Source organism: Quercus robur, chromosome 5 (genome assembly GCF_932294415.1).
Source record: "Quercus robur chromosome 5, dhQueRobu3.1, whole genome shotgun sequence".
Taxonomy (NCBI): domain Eukaryota; kingdom Viridiplantae; phylum Streptophyta; class Magnoliopsida; order Fagales; family Fagaceae; genus Quercus; species Quercus robur.
The window spans coordinates 68,525,361-68,545,066 of record NC_065538.1 but is presented as its reverse complement, the minus strand read 5'-3'; the positions used below and the strand labels follow the sequence as shown (position 1 = coordinate 68,545,066).

General features: G+C 34.4%; 1 long non-coding RNA gene across 1 annotated transcript; it reads right to left on the bottom strand.

Moving 5' to 3' along the window:
• Positions 1 to 119: 119 nt before the first annotated feature.
• LOC126726816 (uncharacterized) lies at positions 120 to 1,830 on the bottom strand. Its single transcript, XR_007656075.1, has 2 exons — positions 1,346 to 1,830; positions 120 to 520 (listed from the first exon to the last, which is right to left on the bottom strand). It is a non-coding gene; the product is annotated as an uncharacterized LOC126726816 (long non-coding RNA).
• Between the last annotated feature and the right edge of the window lie 17,876 nt (positions 1,831 to 19,706).

Genomic DNA, 19,706 nt, shown 5'->3' with positions numbered 1-19,706 from the left:
TGTGCACCTATGTGTAATTTATTTTTGTAAATTTGTGTTTTGTTAACATCAATGAAAAAAAAAAAAAAAAGAACAAAAACAAAAATTGTACACAGTAAATAGCTTCTCAAAAAAAGAAAAACGAAATAGTTTGTGGACAAATGATCACAAACAAGGTCCGCATTGCATATCCTTCAATTCATATGCAAATTTCAGTTAGTTTAATATATATATAAACATAATTATATTACAAACAACTAGTCATTACATATATGAAAACTATTACATATCCTTGCACCTCTCATAATACATTTTAACACTTAATTATCATCACATAATTGTTACATCATTGACATTGAACGCTTAACTAAGCAAGATACAATTTTGAGTACACATTGGTTGGCATTTCTCCTCAAGTCCCAGGTCTTTTCCATCTTTCTTTGCAACTCCAATTATTTTAGAGTATATTGATGTCTTACATTTCCAATCGGATGTCAAGGTTGCAACTTACAACTTGTAACACATTTTTGATCCCTTACATCTGTTTGAGAAAATTAAAAAAGAAATTAGATAAAACTAGATGTGATTCATGTGAAGGCCATAAAGTCATTAGAAATACAATGAGAGAAGTCATTAGCAAGCATTTAGATTTCACTCAATTTTTCATCAGGTCTAACATTTTGATCCTAAAAAAAAGGAGAGCCCAATAATTAAACTATTTTTATTTGCCTATTCTTGTTCATAATAACAAATCTAAATATGTGTATAAAATGTTCAATCTATAAACTATGTTTTGAATATTTCCTCAGCCCAGTGAAGCTCATGGAGCCTCAAGCTGCCCTGCCATGTGATATAATCCTAGACTTAATTAAAATGAAGGTCATTAAAACAAGGTACAGGTTGAGTTTGATGTTTATGCCTTTTCTTTCTCACCTGAAACAAATATTGCTAGCTTACATAACAGCAAGACTAATAATACAAAACCAAGTCATTTAAAGCCAAATTGGATTTAAAAAAAAAAGGATTAGCATAGACTCCGGCATCTACTAGCAACAACCCCACCAGATTGAACAGAAAGCACATATCACATAATCATTGGGACAATTTACCAAACAATTCGAATGCACAAACAATGAACCTAAGTTGAGAACTCAATCAACCATGGAATCCTAAAGACCCAACACAAAATTCATTAAATCTACATCATTTGATCAATATCTAACCATAATCATCACAAAAATCCACGAGTATCAAAGGAACTAAAAAAAAAAAAAAAAACCAAAAAAAAGTGGAAAGAATTTTACACAGCCAAAACATCTAAAAATTTCATTTTCAAAGATAAAAATAAAGAAGAACCTGGACTCACCCTATTCATTGCTTGAAAGGATTTGTGATTATTTGGATCCTGGACTCAACCCCGATAGAAACTTGCACGTACCAGGGCCTGAAGATACGGCCTACGGGGAGCGAGACAATCGCCGGATGAAGAACTCAGCGCCGCTCCACGGTGGCTCTAGTTCTACCGCCTCTTTCTCTCTCTTCTTTGCCGGTCAGACCAAGGTCTTTCCTCTCTTATTTCCATCGTGTGAATTAATTAGTTTTTAAACTTCACATCCTATTCCGTTAGTGTTTTAACGTGGAACTAACTAAAGAATTAATTTGGCAAGTGTGTATAGTTTAAGGAGTAAATTGGCTAATAAAAAAGTACAGGGGGTGTTTTAGCTACTGATCCAAAGTTTAGGGGGTGTATGAGCATTTTTCCCTAAATTAGAACTAGTAACAACTTACCATATAAGATTTTGTTGTGAAAATATTGTAAAAAAAAAAAAGTTATCGACGCAAATGCTCAAACAACAAATTGGTGACATAAAAGAAAAACTGCTGGCCATATGGCACACATGTACAATTTAATGACATTTTTCATCATCAAGATATGTGGTGACGAATCACGCGTCTTTTTGGCTTTTTATGTTGTACGTACTACATACATACGTACATAGTAGCGGAGCCATAAAAATTCGTGGGGGAATGATTAACTGAATCTTACACATAAGCAATATGTGTTTGAGTTTTAGGCCTCGGTTGTCCCAAAATTCATTAACTTTTAACCAAATTATTAATTAATTATGCACTTGATTAAATTGAGTAATTGTTAAAATATTATGATGATAGCAAATTGTCTTAGTATTTTCATAAGAGAAATGCTATGTTTGCAACATTTTCATAACAAATAATAAGTAATATGTTGTTATGGGTTGTTATTAGTGGCCAAAAAAGCGATTTCATTGGTAAACTTAAATTTGAACTAATAACAATTTACCTCCTATGATTTGTTATGAATGTGTTGTGAAAAATGTTATGGATGTCACACTTTCTTTTTTACAATAATTTTATTTTTTTGCTTTGATTGGTTCCTGTATGATATTTTATTATTTTATTTTGGCTTATAAGGATTTAACACCTCAACAATTCTAAAAATATTGTAGCAATTTATTGTGTTAATATTTTGTTTTTTTAGTATAGCTCATATGTATATAAAAGAGTTAAAAATAAAAAGCGTGTTAAATAGGCCAATGTACCAACCAAATTTGAAAATGAAAAAAATAAAAGCAAGTGAAAGCGGAAAGAGTTGAATAAACCCAATTTACTGTTTCTTTAGCACTGACACTTTCTCTTTCTCTTTTTCTTTGCATGTGTGCGTTGAAGAAAGAGAAAGAAAGAGAGAGGGAGAAGTGGAGATATTTTTTAGAGATCAAGAACTAGAAAAAGAATTAGTCAAAAAAAGTGTGAAGATTGATATAGGGGTAGGTGTATGTGAGTGGAAGAGAAAAAACAAGAGAAAAAAAGAAAGAAAAAACGTATGGATGAAAAAAAAACTAAAGATAGGAAGGAAAAATAATATAAGGAATAAACAAGTAATGTTGCTATGATATTTTCATAATATTTTCACTATAAATTTGAAGTGACATATTGTTATTAGTTTATATTGGTAAGTAAAGATATAATTTAAATGATTGGTTTAAATTAGAACTAGTAACAACTTACTATATAAGACATTGTTGTGAAAATATTGTGAAAAAAAATGTTATAGACGCAAATGCTCAGACAACAAATTGGTGACATAAAAGACAAATTGCTGGCCACATGGCACACATGTACAATTCAATGACATTTTTCATCATCGGGATATGTGGTGACGAATCATGCGTCTTTTTGACTTTTTATGTTGTACGTACTACATACATACGTACGTAGTAGCGGAGCCATAAAAATTCGTGGGGGAATGATTAACTAAATCTTACACATAAGCAATATGTGTTTGAGTTTTAGGCCTCGGTTGTCCCAAAATTCATTAACTTTTAACCAAATTATTAATTAATTATGCACTTGATTAAATTGAGTAATTGTTAAAATATTATGATGATAGCAAATTGTCTTAGTATTTTCATAAGAGAAATGCTATGTTTGCAACATTTTCATAACAAATAATAAGTAATATGTTATTATGGGTTGTTATTAGTGGCCAAAAAAGCAATTTCATTGGTAAACTTAAATTTCAACTAATAACAATTTACCTCCTATGATTTGTTATGAATGTGTTGTGAAAAATGTTATGGATGTCACACTTTCTTTTTTACAATAATTTTATTTTTTTGCTTTGATTGGTTCCTGTATGATGTTTTATTATTTTATTTTGGCTTATAAGGATTTAACACCTCAACAATTCTAAAAATATTGTAGCAATTTATTGTGTTAATATTTTGTTTTTTTAGTATAGCTCATATGTATATAAAAGAGTTAAAAATAAAAAGCGTGTTAAATAGGCCAATGTACCAACCAAATTTGAAAATGAAAAAAATAAAAGCAAGTGAAAGCGGAAAGAGTTGAATAAACCCAATTTACTGTTTCTTTAGCATTGACACTTTCTCTTTCTCTTTTTCTTCGCATGTGTGCGTTGAAGAAAGAGAAAGAAAGAGAGAGGGAGAAGTGGAGATATTTTTTAGAGATCAAGAACTAGAAAAAGAATTAGTCAAAAAAAGTGTGAAGATTGATATAGGGGTAGGTGTATTTGAGTGGAAGAGAAAAAACAAGAGAAAAAAAGAAAGAAAAAAATTTATGGATGAAAAAAAAAAACTAAAGATAGGAAGGAAAAATAATATAAGGAATAAACGAGTAATATTGCTATGATATTTTCATAATATTTTCACTACAAATTTGAAGTGACATATTGTTATTAGTTTATATTGGTAAGAAAAAATATAATTTAAATGATTGGTTTAAATTAGAACTAGTAACAACTTACCATATAAGACTTTGTTGTGAAAATATTGTGAAAAAAATGTTATAGACGCAAATGCTCAGACAACAAATTGGTGACATAAAAGACAAACTGCTGGCCATATGTCACACATGTACAATTCAACGACATTTTCCGTCATCGAGATATGTGGTGACGAATCACGCGTCTTTTTGACTTTTTATGTTATACATACTACATACATACGTATGTAGTAGCGGAGCCATAAAAATTCGTGGGGGAATGATTAACTTTTTTTTTTTTTGTTGAGAAGTGGGGGAATGATTAACTGAATCTTACAAGTTACACATAAGCAATATGTGTGTATGAATATATGTTTGAGTTTTAGGTCTCGGTTGTCCCAAAATTCATTAACTTTTAACCAAATTATTAATTAATTATGCACTTGATTAAATTGAGTAACATATCAATCAAGCACATATCATATAGACACCATAAATGATGACTTCTGGAAAACCAATAGAACTATTGCTTCATAGTAAAAGATCTAAGAAGGATTTAACCTAAACAATCCCCTAGGCAACATATTAACTAATAGAATTGAAGTTGTACAATGTGCTTAACTTTAAATCTATTGCTATCTCATGTAGTATTTATTGCCGTTACTACAATTAGTTTCGAATTTACAAACTCTTTTGTTATGGACTACTCTACACAAACAAACATGTCATGCCCCGAACCCAAGTAAGAGCTAGGCATGTGACAACAGCCTCACACTTATAAAGTTTACACCCTACAAGTGTGAAAGACCTTCTTAACAATTAAAGAATTACCCTCAAAGAAAATTTTATCAATAAATCCAAAAATATCTTCAATAGTGCAATTCTTAAAGGATCTCCAAAATAATAATCTTCCAACATCATAAAGAAAATAAACTAAATCTTTGAGACTAAAGTCTGAACAAAAGACAATTTTAAACCTAAAAGTCCAAATCTATTTCCAATGATTCCTAAACTTCACTCATACGCACATCCTAGTTGAAGGCCAAATACATGCTACTCTTCTTGATCAGAATCTGAAAGGAGAAAGAGGGGGGGGGGGGGGGGGGGGTGCGTTGACAACTCAATAAACAACCAAAGTCCTAAAAAGTTCTATCAAGCAAATAGATTTATAAAATAATAAGTTGTATATAGATCGAATATTTTAAATCATACAAATATATTATAGATGAATTAGAATTTTCCATATATATCAAAGCTATAATTTACAATAAGCAGTTTCAAGGACTTTAAGTTATTCAAATATTCAACATAATTCATATTTTTAACAATCTTTACAACTATGGTCACGCTATATCCCCGTGACTGGGCATCAGATTTAGATGAAACTAGTTTTGTGCTAATGTATATCCGCCATTAGTTGGGTCCAAAAATATGATAGGCTTGTGATGCCCCGGATAGAACTAGTTTTGGTACCAATGAATAACTTCCATTAGCTGGGTATCAGAGTACCAATGAATAACCCTCATTGGCTAGGTATCATAGTCAAAACATAGTCAGATTGTCTAAAAATCATATATATCCAATCATAGTTCAAACAAAAATATATTTCACTCAAATACATATATAAAATCATACACTTAGTTATCAAATATATTTGTGATAATTCTTTATTTTAAATCAATGTAGCTAAAACAATTAAAATTAAATTGTAACAATTGTAAAAAAATTTTAGTAGTTAAAATACACAAAATAAAACCAATTAGGATAAGATTACTTACCTCAACTAACTCACCACAAAAGAACTTTTCCCTAATGGTTCCTCTAAAATCCTTAGATATCACCTGAACGATTTTCAGGCACCATTTACTCAACAATCAAACAATTCAAGAAAAACTTATAACGGTTCCTGACCAAAAGAGAGACTACTAAAAATATCCCATAATTTTCCACTATTATCTAAATGTAAATAAATCTACGTATTCACTGTATATATTTTCTTTACTTTCTACCACTATTAGAGCAACCACATCAGTGGTTGCATAATCTTGCAAAATACAAAATGTTTGTCTTTAGACCCCTTAAAACACAATTGGATTAACCTAGTTAATTAGCCAAGTGATTACTTAGTCCCAATTTCAGATCTACGTTAACACAATCATTAAATCATATTAATGTAAAGTGCAGAATATAAAGAACACAAAGATATGATGACCCAGGAAACCAAACCGGTAAAAACCTGGGAATGATTTAACCTAGCTATCCTCAAGGTAAACCTGAATTTACTATGAAAGAATCGAAGTTTTACAATAAGATTTAGACCACTAACATCCTATTGCTACCCACCAGTAGAAACTTACTGACATGACCACGTGCAAGCTCCGAGGCCACAAACTCCTTCTTTCTTGGATTTTCCAACAAATACAAGCACACCCGCTTGTGTTTCTTTAAGCTCTTTAATGCAGCAACTAAATCGATCACCAAGTTCTTGACATAGTCTTGAATCTTGGAAACCCTAAGTATGTGTGAAGGCAACCACCTCTTGATCTCACAAAAGATTCACACACAGCATCATGGACAACCAAAAACGTGGCTAGGGTTTTCCCTTTTATACTTAAGACAAAACATAAAACCCTACATGTCAAACGGGCTTAGGCTGAGTTAGAAGAATTCTGCAGAAAAACATTCTGCCCGAGTTTCAATCGATCGAGTCTAATTCTTGATTGATCGAGCCAAAAAGAATTGCACAGTAAATTCTGCATTAACTCGATTCCAACTTTACATAAAACGCGTACACTTTGAGCAAGTCTAAACAAGACTAAAACCTGTTTTGATCATGGTTTGCCAACAATACAAATTAGAGTTCTAATATATTAGTTCCTAATCCTTAGAACCTAACATACTCCCCCTTTGGCAATCTGTGACAAAACACAAAACTAAACAAAATTGCTCAAAGTTTACATCAAAACAGCCCAATATAAAAACATAGCCCAACACAACAAATTCAACCTAACTACTATCTATCAGTTGTAAGTGTAGACAGCAGCACGACTAAATCAACTTGTATATTTCCTGAAACACTCAACAAACACATAAACATATGTGGAAAATACAAGTAAAACAAAAATAACTTCTTGATTTCACATAACACACAATAAAGACATATATCATGAATAACTCATAAATATAAATCAATAAGCAATGTGAAACAAGAAACATATACCAATCAATGTATCTCCCCCTATCATGAAAAACCCAAAAATACATCATAAGCCAAAAATGTAAATACACAATGAAGCATCTAGATACAATCTAATAGCTCCACAAGTACAAAAATCTCCCCCTAACTACAAAAATCCTCTACAAGTGTACTCCCCCTTTTTGTGACGGAATGCCAAAGGGCAATCACACATCATCAAAAGGAGGTGACGGAGGCGATTGTCTTAAATGCTCCAGATTCGCTCGCAAAGCACGAAGCTCACCAAGCATGTCCACCAAAATTTGTCTATGAGCAACTTGAACGATCATGACAATCTCCAACATACATCGAATATCTGAATCATCCGAGGTAGGAGGTGGAGGAACATCAGTAGTAGCAGCATCAACAACATGATCAATGGGCTCCTCAGCCGTAGCATCACCTATAGAAGAGGGAGGAGGAGGTGTGACACCAGAAGACTCTACCCTAGGCCATTTAGAGCTAGCTCTCAAATGAGCAGCCTTCTGCCTAAGAAAGGTGGCACCTACGGGAGCAACAATGTGTACAGGCTCAGACGCAGGAAACTCAACTAAACTGAGATGCAAAAGAATCTGGTGAATAAAAACGGGGAAGAACAAAGCATGAGCAGTAGAACTACTCCTATGCACCTCAATCAAGGAATGAATGAAAAGATGAGGAAAGCTAATAGGAGCATCAGTAACTAGGGCATACAAAAATGCACAACGCTCCAAAGGAATGGTGTGTAGATAAGAGATAGGCCAAAAAGAATGACAAGTAATCCTAAAGAAAATATAATGAATCGGAGTGAGCTCAATAGTGGTGATTCGAGAATTAGAACCCCACTGGATAGAAGACCCAATGATATAAGACATGATGTCATCCAAGGGAGGAGACTCATCATAAGGGTAGACAGGATGCCAAACCACTGGTACCCCAAGGACATCAGCCACTATCGAAGGAGTAATGGTGTACCTTACAACCCGTACCCAACTCCTCACGAGAGAGTTGGCATCATAGGAGTGGACAGAGAGGTTCAAATAGAACTCTCTATTCAAGGTAGCCAGAGGTGGATGTGAAATATCCAACAACAGTAGCTAGCCCCTACGCTCAAAGTTATGCCTAATCTCAAGATCTAGCTCATCTAAAAGAACCTTTCTCTCAACCCAAATGTTTCTCCTAAGGTTAAGCTTCTCATACGCTTCCTGGTTTTTCTCACTTAGGAACCTATCACTATTAAAGGTGGGGGGGAAGGAGAAGAAGTGGAGGTCCTATTGGCTCTAGTTTTCCTAGGCATGATGCTAAGAAAAGGACAAGATACATAGAAAAGAACCAAACAAAAACCAAACAAAAACCAAGGCAGACTACAAGTTAGCACCAAAAAAATAGAAATATCAATTCTATATGATGCATAAACATTGTCAACACATGATGCATGCCCTAATATAGTGAGAAGAAGTTCAATTTAGCTTTAATATCACAAAATTGGCTTGAGCATAGAGTTTATATCAAAAACCCCAAAATTTGAAAAACCCAATTTTTCAAAAACAACAAATTGACCAAATTGATCATTATACTTGATAAAGAATAGTATATAATGACCAAATCAATCACCCAAACAAGCCAATTTCATCAATTAAGCTCAATTTGAACAAAATCCCCAATTCGAGTATATTCAAACCCTAAAATATTCAATTTTTCACAAATCACCAAATTGATCAAACTAAACTATCAATAATAGTTATACATCCTCATATGACAAAAACCCATTGATCAATTTGAAAAAAAATAAGCTTGAAACATCAAAAAACCCCAAAATCCTCTAGGTTCGAAATTTCCCCACAAATGCATGATTTAATGCATGAAACATGAAAATAAATGCAAAAGAAAGGGTAAAAGGGTCTTACCGGCCTTAGAGGAGAAAAACCTTGCAAAAAGAACAGAGGAAAACGACAAAAAATCTTGATTGGAGCCTTGACTGATCGGATAAAGAGAGAAAGTGTTTGAAAACTTTTTTAAAAAGTGTTTGAACACGTGAGAATCAAGTGTTTTAAAAACTCTCTATACGATTTTTGATTGATTGAAAATTAGGTTCGATTGATCGAAACACACAGAACCAACCCAAGAAGTTTTAATTGCAATTTCGATTGATCGAAAAACAGATTTGATTGATCGAAATACACAGAGCCAAGCCAAAACTTTCTTGAAATTTTTTTTTGAAAAAAAAAAAGCAAAATATTGAAGAAACTTCTCAAAGCTTTGAATTTTGTGAACAAAATGCATGAGTATGAGATGAAATGCTTTTCAAAAACACATGTTTTGAACCCAGTTTTCCCAAGATGTTCAAACAATTCTCCTTAAATTCTCAGGCTTCAAGCACATTTTGCATAAAATATGCGGAATTTTCAAACTTGGTTGGCCAAACCAAAATCACACACAATAACATGTACAAAGTTTAGCAAAGAGTAACTTGTGTAGTGTGTGCAACTAGCAAAAATTTGAGATACATGTGAGGTGATATGTAAATAGAAATCAACCACAATTTCCACAAAATTCATCACATTGAATTTGAAAAAGACTATCACCTAAAGAGTTACATCATATAACTCCCACATCTCCTAGAAAACAAGCTTGCAATCATGTAAGTTTCTTGATTTGCTTCATATTGTACATACCAATTTTAATTGATCAGAAACTTATTAATAATAGCCAGGATAATGTACACACCAATTTTATTTGTTAAGTCCAATAATGTACACACCAATTTTATCATTTAACCCGAGGCTACACCTTATGTTCTTTTTGTGCATGTGCTACACTTTTTCGAGTACAAAATCCTACAATATACACTAAGGTGTTCATGATTGGCTAGTAAACAGTGGTGAGATGGTTATTTATGCCTTTCTCAATAAGTTCAAGTCTGACAATCAAAAGCATGTGACTTCAAGAGCAAGATCATGTGATCAAAAGCTATAACCATCTTCCCACACAACATGCACTACAAAGTTTCAACTAGCAAAGTGCAATAAATAAGTTCATCCAAGCTAAACAAAGTACATAAACATGTTATGTAAAGATTAAAATGGCCAACCTAGATTTCGAATCCAAGAAAAAAAATGCAAAACACAATTTATTTCCCTTTTCCTTTTTCCTTTTTTATTTTATTTTTTATTTATATTTATTTTGAAAAAAAGAAACAAAAATAGACCTAGAATGAAATACATGAATGTTATGCAATGCAAGTCTTAGAAACAAAATAAAACAAAAATAAATAAATAAATAACAATGGTCACAAAGAGTAAAGCAAAGAAGCACAAGGACCATGTCAGAAAGACTCATTTAGATTGAGCCTTTTGCATCCACTTGTTTGTTTTTAGATCCCTTAAAACACAATTGGATTAACTTAGTTAATTAGCCAAGTGATTACTTAGTCCAAATTTCAGATCTAGGTTAACACAATCATTTAATCATATCAATGTAAAGTGCGGAATATAAAGAACACAAAGATATGATGACCCAGGAAACCAAACCGGTAAAAACCTGGGGAGGATTTAACCGAGCTATCCTCAAGGTAAACCTAAATCCACTATGAAAGAATCAAAGTTTTACAATAGGACTTAGACCACTAATATCCTATTGCTACCCGCCAGTAGAAATTTACTGACACGACCACATGCAAACTCCGAGACCACGGATTCCTTCTTTCTTGGATTCTCCAGCAAATACAAGCACACCTGCTTGTGTTTCTTTAAGCTCTTTAATGCAGCAATTGAATCAATCACTAAGTTCTTGACATAGTCTTGAATCTTGGAAACCCTAAGTATGTGTGAAGGCAACCACCTTTTGATCTCACAAAAGATTCACACACACACAGCATCATGGACAACCAAAAACGTGGTTAGGGTTTTCCCTTTTATACTTAAGACAAAACATAAAACCCTACACGTTAAACGGGCATGGGCTGAGTTGGAAGAATTCTGCAGAAAAACATTCTGCCGAGTTTCGATCGATCGAGTCTAATTCTCAATCGATTGAGCCAAACAGAATTGCACAGTAAATTCTGCTTTAACTCGATTCCAACTTTACATAAAACACATACACTTTGAGCAAGTCTAAACAAGACTAAAACCTGTTTTGATCATGGTTTACCAACAATACAAATTAGAGTTCTAATACATTAGTTCCTAATCCTTAGAACCTAACACAAAAAAGTAAGTAATTTTACATATTTTGACCAAAAAGAACACCCACATCACTGGGTGTAAAATTGTGCATAAATGCACAATAATAATATGCATAAATGCATATTATTATTTTATTAATTTCCCAATTTGGCTCCATTTTTTCTCTCTCTTCTTCCTCTAAAATGAACTCGGGCTTTTCTTTTCTCCCTTATATTCTTGCTCATTTGTTACAAACCAACACCGGTCAAGTAAGTATCACCCAAATACAAAAACCCCAAAACTAAATTTAACAATAACCTATTATGAAACCAAGCAAAACCTAGATGAAATCAAAGCCAAAATTAACCAAAACCCAGATGATCACCACCACTATATCAACCCAGCACCACCCAACTATCACCGGTCTACCACCATAACCCATTTCAATATTTGATAATCCAAACACAAAATCAACAAAATCAAACCTAAAATAACTCAAAATCAACACAAAACAACTTAAAATCAACTCAAATCCCATTGGAAAACCCATCCCAAATCCAACTCCAAATCAACCCAAAACAAAATCAACTAAAAATCAAACCCATACAAAATTGAGAGAGAGAGAGAGAGAAAGAGGCAGATTCGCCGTAGCTGTTGATGTCGTCGTTGTCTCTAGAGCTGTTGCCAATGTCGTCGGAGTTACTGATGCCACTGGAGCTACTGATATTGCTAGAGCCATGTGTGCGCGTATGGGGGCAGGGGGTTTGGGATGAGAGAGATGAGGGACATATTAATGAATAGGTATATAAAATAATAATAAAAATGATTATTTAAATAAATTGATGTGTATAATAGACAAACTGATGTGAATGCTTTGTAAAATTGAGAGTATAAAATAGAAAAAGTAGATTTTAAATATACAAATTTACAAAATTTTTGCATCCACCGAAGATCTTAATACCCTAGGATAAGACCTATAGAATGCGGGTAAAAGTCACTTGTAAAAGAAGAGCAACACGTGGACTCCTCGTCAGGTACAAGCTAGGCTAAACAAACAAACACACCTTTTGAGATGATGACAACTCCAAGTACAAGCTAGGCCATGTGCCTTATGGAAAAACATCCTTTTTTTTTTTTTCACTTTAATTTATGACTTGTCAGACTTCATTGACTCCCTATTCAACCCTACAAAATCCAATAAACAAAATATAATAATAAAAAGAAGTTTAAGGCTGCTTTGTTTCTTGTTTTAGCCCTCATCTATACTGACACACTCACATCATCAATATGATGCTGCAGCTGCATCGACTTTCCTATTCACCAAAAGTACAACTTCTTAAGGCAAAAACTGTGTAGAACCGAACCCACCATGACCAACCTAATTTTCTGGAGATCCATCTATACTTAACACAACAGTGGTGTAGGAGAAGAATAACTATTATCGAAACAGTACAAATACCAAAAATATAATTTAATCCCTTCTTCGGTCACATCATAAATTCATTGAGTATTTAAATAATTTCACTTCTAGTCAAAAATACCCACATAAAATATTCTCTAATTTCAAATAAGGCTTAAATTTGACAAGAAAGAGATTCTTAAGCTTTTACCTCAATTGTGCAGTCAAACCTTCTCTACTTGAGTATTTTGAGTAGTCTCCTCTCTCAAAATATTTGTTATTATATGCTAACGTAAATTAGACTATATATAGCTAGGGTTATAACCTTATTTTCTTAAAACCACCTTATAAAAATTAATTATAAAATTGACCCCATAAACAAATTTACTTAAATACCTTTTTTTGGGTATTATGTAACATGGTCATGACTCTAAGATCTCCACTCAAAGATTTTAATTAGCAACTGTGGTTAACTGACTACGTACAAACTATTGTAGAATGGATTTCTATATGGCTTCATACAAGATTTGCACTAGGGCAGCGGTAACATCATATTGATTTTTCTCTATATGCTCTTGAACTCTCACAGGTTGAATAGGTGGAGGCTCAGATCTACTTTGAATGTCTCTAGTATAGTGAAATTGAGAGAAATTTAGTTACACAAAGCCTAGCAGCACAAATGGTGATTTCTCTCTCTGAAAATCCTCTTTAGGGATGGCTTATATATGATGTCCTTTAAATTGCGCAATAAACAGATCAGAATTGGGCTTGAAACAAGCAAGTTATAGGCTTTTTAGCATTTTAGATTTTTGTAGATCAGTAAATCTAAGTAGGTTGAACTAGTTGTCAAGCTTACAATTGAAATTATAGAAACTTTATTTTTCTTGCGTTGAACTTGAGTTTTTCTTAAGCTGAACTTGGGTCTTTATCTTGGACTATAAAATGCACCATTAAGACACTAAAAACTCACTAAAAACACTATAAATGGATTATATTTGATCACATTTTGACAACCTAAATATATGGAATCTACAATATATATTCTCAAATCACCTATCATACATTCTATGATTTATAAGATAGATGAATATGATATGAAACACATTTTTTTTGGGGTACATGTTAATAATTTGCATCCATGCATACGTATAGATACATTTAAAATTAAACACAATTTTTATCATAAAATATAGACAATTAGTCAAATTATTTTTTTAATGTAAATATAATTAGTCACATATTAACATTTTTACCTAAATTTAATACTACTTATGATCATTTTTTTTTCTAATTTTTAATAAGATAGAACGTGTGGTGTTTTTTTTTTTTTTTGAGAAACATGTGGTGATTTTTATTGACCACAATGCTCATTCACATATGGAATGAACATTCGGACATGCAAGCTAATAAGCTTAAATGCAAAGTATCATTTGCATTTCTAACACTCAACCAATGCACAAAACATATATGCATCTAGGAACAAGATCCTACTAGGGCACAAGAGTGATGTACTTAAAGAAAATGCAAAACATTAAACATCAAGTACTACGCTACAAAGCAAAGGTACAAAGCAGAAACATTTTAAATAGCTAAGCATAAACATGAACTATGAGCAAAGCAAAAACATAGTTAATGAAACACAAAGCTCTTTCTCTCTTTCTCCCTCTATCATATCACCCCCTATCACGAGTCATAGGAGCTGTGATGAACTTGGAACAAATATACCTGTAACCTGAAACACTTACACAAAACACATTATACCCTCAAGATAAAGTAAGCAATAAAAGGACAAGTATAATGTAACAAGTAAATTGCAATCAAGTAAACATGATGTGAAACATGTGAGCAACTTGATCATACACCAGACAGTCATATGCAAAATGACTACAATGATCATATAGCAAAGCAAATGATCATCCGAACATGCAACTAATAAAGCATAATAGCATAAGGATGTAAGCATGTCCAACATTCAAACATGATGTGATGAAAACAACAAAGTATAACTTAAAGCACCATAAAGCCAACAAGAAAACAAACGGAACAGAGTTTTCTAATTGACACAATGTCTTCTCCCCCTTGGTATATGCATCTCCTGTATGGAATATCTCTCCCCCTACAAATGTACATGAGAAATAGAATTTCTCCCCTTAAGGATGTGCACAAGAGTCACATAGAAATGACAAAACTCTCCGATATACTACTCTAGAGTATACTCTCCCTCTTTTTGACACGAATAGACAAAGGGGTCAAGGAGAAAAGAGGGCAAGAGATGAAGGAATGAACAAGGATAAAGATGCATGAGGGGTGCAAGATGAATGAGAAAATGAAGCTCAAACAAAAGACAAAACAAAATGCTACAAAGCATAAAGTAAACATGACATGCTAGGATGAAGAAACAAGGTAGAGATCAATGCATGACCAAAGCATTGAAAATGCACATGTGGAGCCAAGGTGTGTTAAATACACAACCAATGAACCAAACATGTTCCTAGTGAGGATACATGAGAAATCCCAAAATTTGGTACTCATTGGAGTCCAAATAGGTGAGAAAATGCCTAAGAGACATTTTATCAAACATCTAACATGCAAACTATGAACAACAATGTAAAACAATGCATGAGCAACATGAAATCCACCATTAATACATGTTTTTTTTGCCACAATGGGCCAACATCCAAAGCAAATCAACAAAAGAAACCAATCCCATACAAAATTTTGACAAAAATTAAGTTTTCCCAACCCATATGATGAAAAATCCCAACCAAGAGCACAAAACTCACCAAAACATAATCCGAGGATCCAAATCAATGAAAAGAGTTTAAAATTACCTTAGTGTAAGGTTGAATTTTATCAACCATCTTGTTGGATTTATTCTGTGCCAAATTTGCTTGTATTTTAGCAATTAGTAACCCTGTATTTAGTGGGAATCATGTAAGGTAGTGAGTGAGAGAGTGTGAAGAAATGTTCAAGACTGTGCAAGGATGTAGAGACTCGCGGCTGGACTCACGGGTGACTAGCTGCCAAAGTTGGCACACGTACGGAGCATGCAGGGGAGCTGAAGAGTCATGCCAGTTGTTGCATTAAAGGACAAAAAGTCCCAAGCTGGCCAGGCCGTTAGCTCGTAGCTTGAACTCGCGACTCAGCCCAGTCGCGAGGTTAAGTCGCCAGACCACCCTGTTTGGGAAAAACTGACTTTTCACATTCCTTCTCACCCTACTATATATATACCCTTATACCCATGATATTCAGAGGGCTTCTAGAGAGAATTTTGAGAGAGAAACCCTAGAGATAAATAAGATTGATTCATCCACAATCTTTACATAGAGACTCTTCAAATTCTTTTACTCTCTTCCTCTCTATTGTCAAATCCTTGAGAGGTACATTACCAAAACCTTTTCTCACCATAACCATATCTGTGAGAAGGCCATTTGGCGTTTGGGAAGCAGTTAAGAAGGGACCAATTTCATATTGGTTGATGCTATGGTCAAATAGCGGAATTCGGTAAGCTAAAGAAGAAATAAATTCGACGTAACCTCGTTGGAATAGGAGCTTGGAGGGCTTAGGTACATTGGGTAGATTAGGCTTGGAGGGTTTTCTGCTGTTCATGTATCCCAACTACATTCTTTAGAGGATTGTTTACCGCTTGGAGGGCGGTGGAGAGGTTTTACGCCAAGGGCTTCGGTTTCCTTTTCAATAACACATCGTGTGTTGTCCTTGTGTTTGCATCTCTCTTCCCTTAATCTTTTCCATTTAATTTCTTCTGTAGATGTGATTTTATTTAGTTTAGATTGTTTATCAATTTTGTTTTATACTTATGTTCATATTTCGCACATTTATTGTTTGACATTAAGCTTGAATTGATAATTTGTAAATTGGGGGTCTAAACATTCATAGTGTTTTATACACTAATTGAACTTTCAATTGGTATCAGAGTAGGTACACTTTCATTGGTTTCATTAGCATAGTGTGATCCTTGACCCCATATTGAGATGGACCGGTCTCAATCTTTAAATGCCCCGCCATATTTTAATGGTAGCAACTATGCCTTCTGGAAGGTAAGGATGAGAGCATTTCTATGTTCTATAGATGAGACTGTTTGGGATGCTGTTGAAATAGGTTGGACAAAGCCAGAGGTAGCCAAATCCACTTGGGATAAGGTAGCCCTCACAGTGTCAAATGCTAATAATAAAGCACTTAACGCAATTTTTTGTGATGTGTCCCCAGATGAATTCCATCGGATCTCTCATATCACCGTTGCCCAAGAAGCATGGCAGATTTTGGAAACCACTTATGAGGGTACAAAGAAAGTGAAAGTTCAATAAGTGTATAAAACACCTTGAACATTTAGACCCCAATTTACAAATTATCAATTCAAGCTTAATATCAAACAATTTATGTGCGGAAAATGAACGTAAGCTTAATACAGAATTGATAAACAATCTAAACCAAATAAATTCACATCCATAGCAGAAATTAAATGGAAAAGATTAAGGGAAGAGAAATGCAAATACAAGGACAACACTCGATGTGTTATCGAAGAGGAAATCGAAACCCTCGGCGTAAAACCTCTCGGAGAAAAGGTTTTGGTAATGTACCTCTCAAGGATTTGACAATGGAGAGGAAGAGAGTAGAGGAATTTAAAGAGTCTCTATGTGAAGATTATGGATGAATCAATCTTGTTTTTCTCTAGGGTTTCTCTCTCAAAATTCTCTCTGGAAGCTCTCTTAATATCGTGGAAGGGTATATATATAGTAGGGTGAGAAGGAATGTGAAAAGTCAGTTTTTCCCAAACAGGGTGTTCTAGAGACTTAACCTCGCGACTGGGTTGAGTCGCGAGTTAACGGCCTTGCCAGCTTGGGACTTTTATCCTGTAGTGCAACAGCCGGTGCGACTCTTCAGCTTCTGGCATGCTTGGCACGTGTGCGCCTTTTTGGGGGCCTGCAAGCTATGAGCCACCCACGAGATCCAGTCGCGAGTCTTTGCTTCTTTGCACAATCTTGAGAATTTCTTCACACTCTCTCACACACTACCCTTACATGATTCCCACCTAAATACAGGGTTACTAATTGCTAAAATACAAGCAAATTTGGCATGGAATAAAGCCAATAAGATGGTTAATAAAATTCAACCTTACAGAAAGTTAAGGACACAAAGCTACAAATGCTAACTACCCGATTTGAGGAGCTTAGGATGAGCGAGGATGAGTCCTTTGACTCTTTCTATAGCAAGCTAAATGAAGTGGTCATCAGCAAGTTTAACTTGGGAGAGAAAATAGAGGACTTGAAAGTTGTAAGAAAAATTCTTCGTTCATTGCCGAAGAGCTTCCGTGCAAAGGTGACTGCAATTGAGGAGAGCAAAGACCTTGATGAAATCAAAGTCCAAGAGCTGATTAGTTCTCTCCAAACGTATGAACTTTCATTACCAAATCAAAGAAAGAGCAAATCACTGGCTCTTAAGACAATAAATGAAAGGGTAGAAGGTCATGGTTCATCGGATGAGGATGCAGTAGAAAAGGATGTTGCCTACCTTGCAAAGAATTTCTGAAAATTTCTTAAGTTCAAGAACAGTAAGAAATTTGGTGATAAAGGGAAATTCATAAGTTTCGGATAGGAAAAGAAGGACTTTAAAAATAGAGAAGGGAAGGAGTCCTAATCCACACAAGGAGTCACTTGTTTTGAGTGTAATGAACAGGGCCATTTCAAAAAGGAATGTCCTAATTATTTGAGACCGAAGGGCAAAGTGTATGCCACCACTCTAAGTGACTCAGATTCCTCCACCTTTGATTCGGAGGATAGTTGTGATGAAGAAGGGAATTTCTCAGCATTCATGACTGTTGTTCATGTTGAGTCTTCGGAGGACTTGAATTTGCTTGTGGAAGAGCTTGGGGAGCATAGTGATGAGGAATTCATGGGAATTGTAGAAAAATCAGATGCTGAAGAAGATGAAGATACAGCTGGTCTTAAAGAGAACTACAACTCTCTACTTAAGAAGTTAGGAGAATATGCAAGGGTGGTCAAGGCAGTTGTGAAAAAGATGAAGAAAGCTGAGGAGGACTATAAAAGTCTTATAGTGAGATATAAGGAGGCCAAGTGTGAGATAGAGATGCTAAATGGCGAGCTAACCAAAGTTTACACCAAGGTAAAATTCCTTGAGCTTGAGGTGGTTCAAGCAAATGCCAAGGTAGAGCGAGTCTCTACAAAGAAGCTTGTTGATGTCCTTTCCTCTCAAAAGACCTTCTCCGACAAAACCGGATTAGGATACACCGGAGAAAGTAGTTCAACTGTGAACATCTCCAAAGAAGTGAAGTTTGTAAAGGCCAAAGAGCTGGTAGTAGTTGCCCCTATGTTGAAAAGTCAAATGTTGAGAAAAAGAAGAATGTAACTGACCAGCGGGTGTTGAACAAGGCCCGTAATCAATCTGAGGTTAAGTTTGAAGCCAGAGCAAAATCTCTTCCACAATCACAAAGAGGTCCTAGAATGAATCATGTGTGTCATCACTGCGGACTTCATGGGCACACCCGACCAAATTGTCATAAGCTAAAAGCATTGAGGAATGCTAGTTGTAAGGGCTATTTCTGGGGCCCAGGCCTAGCAGGCAAGCGATTCTGGCCCAAAAGACCCTCAACAATGAATTTGTAGAGAGTGGGTCATAGAACTAGGTCTTGACAGAGTAAACATAGTTATAAGTA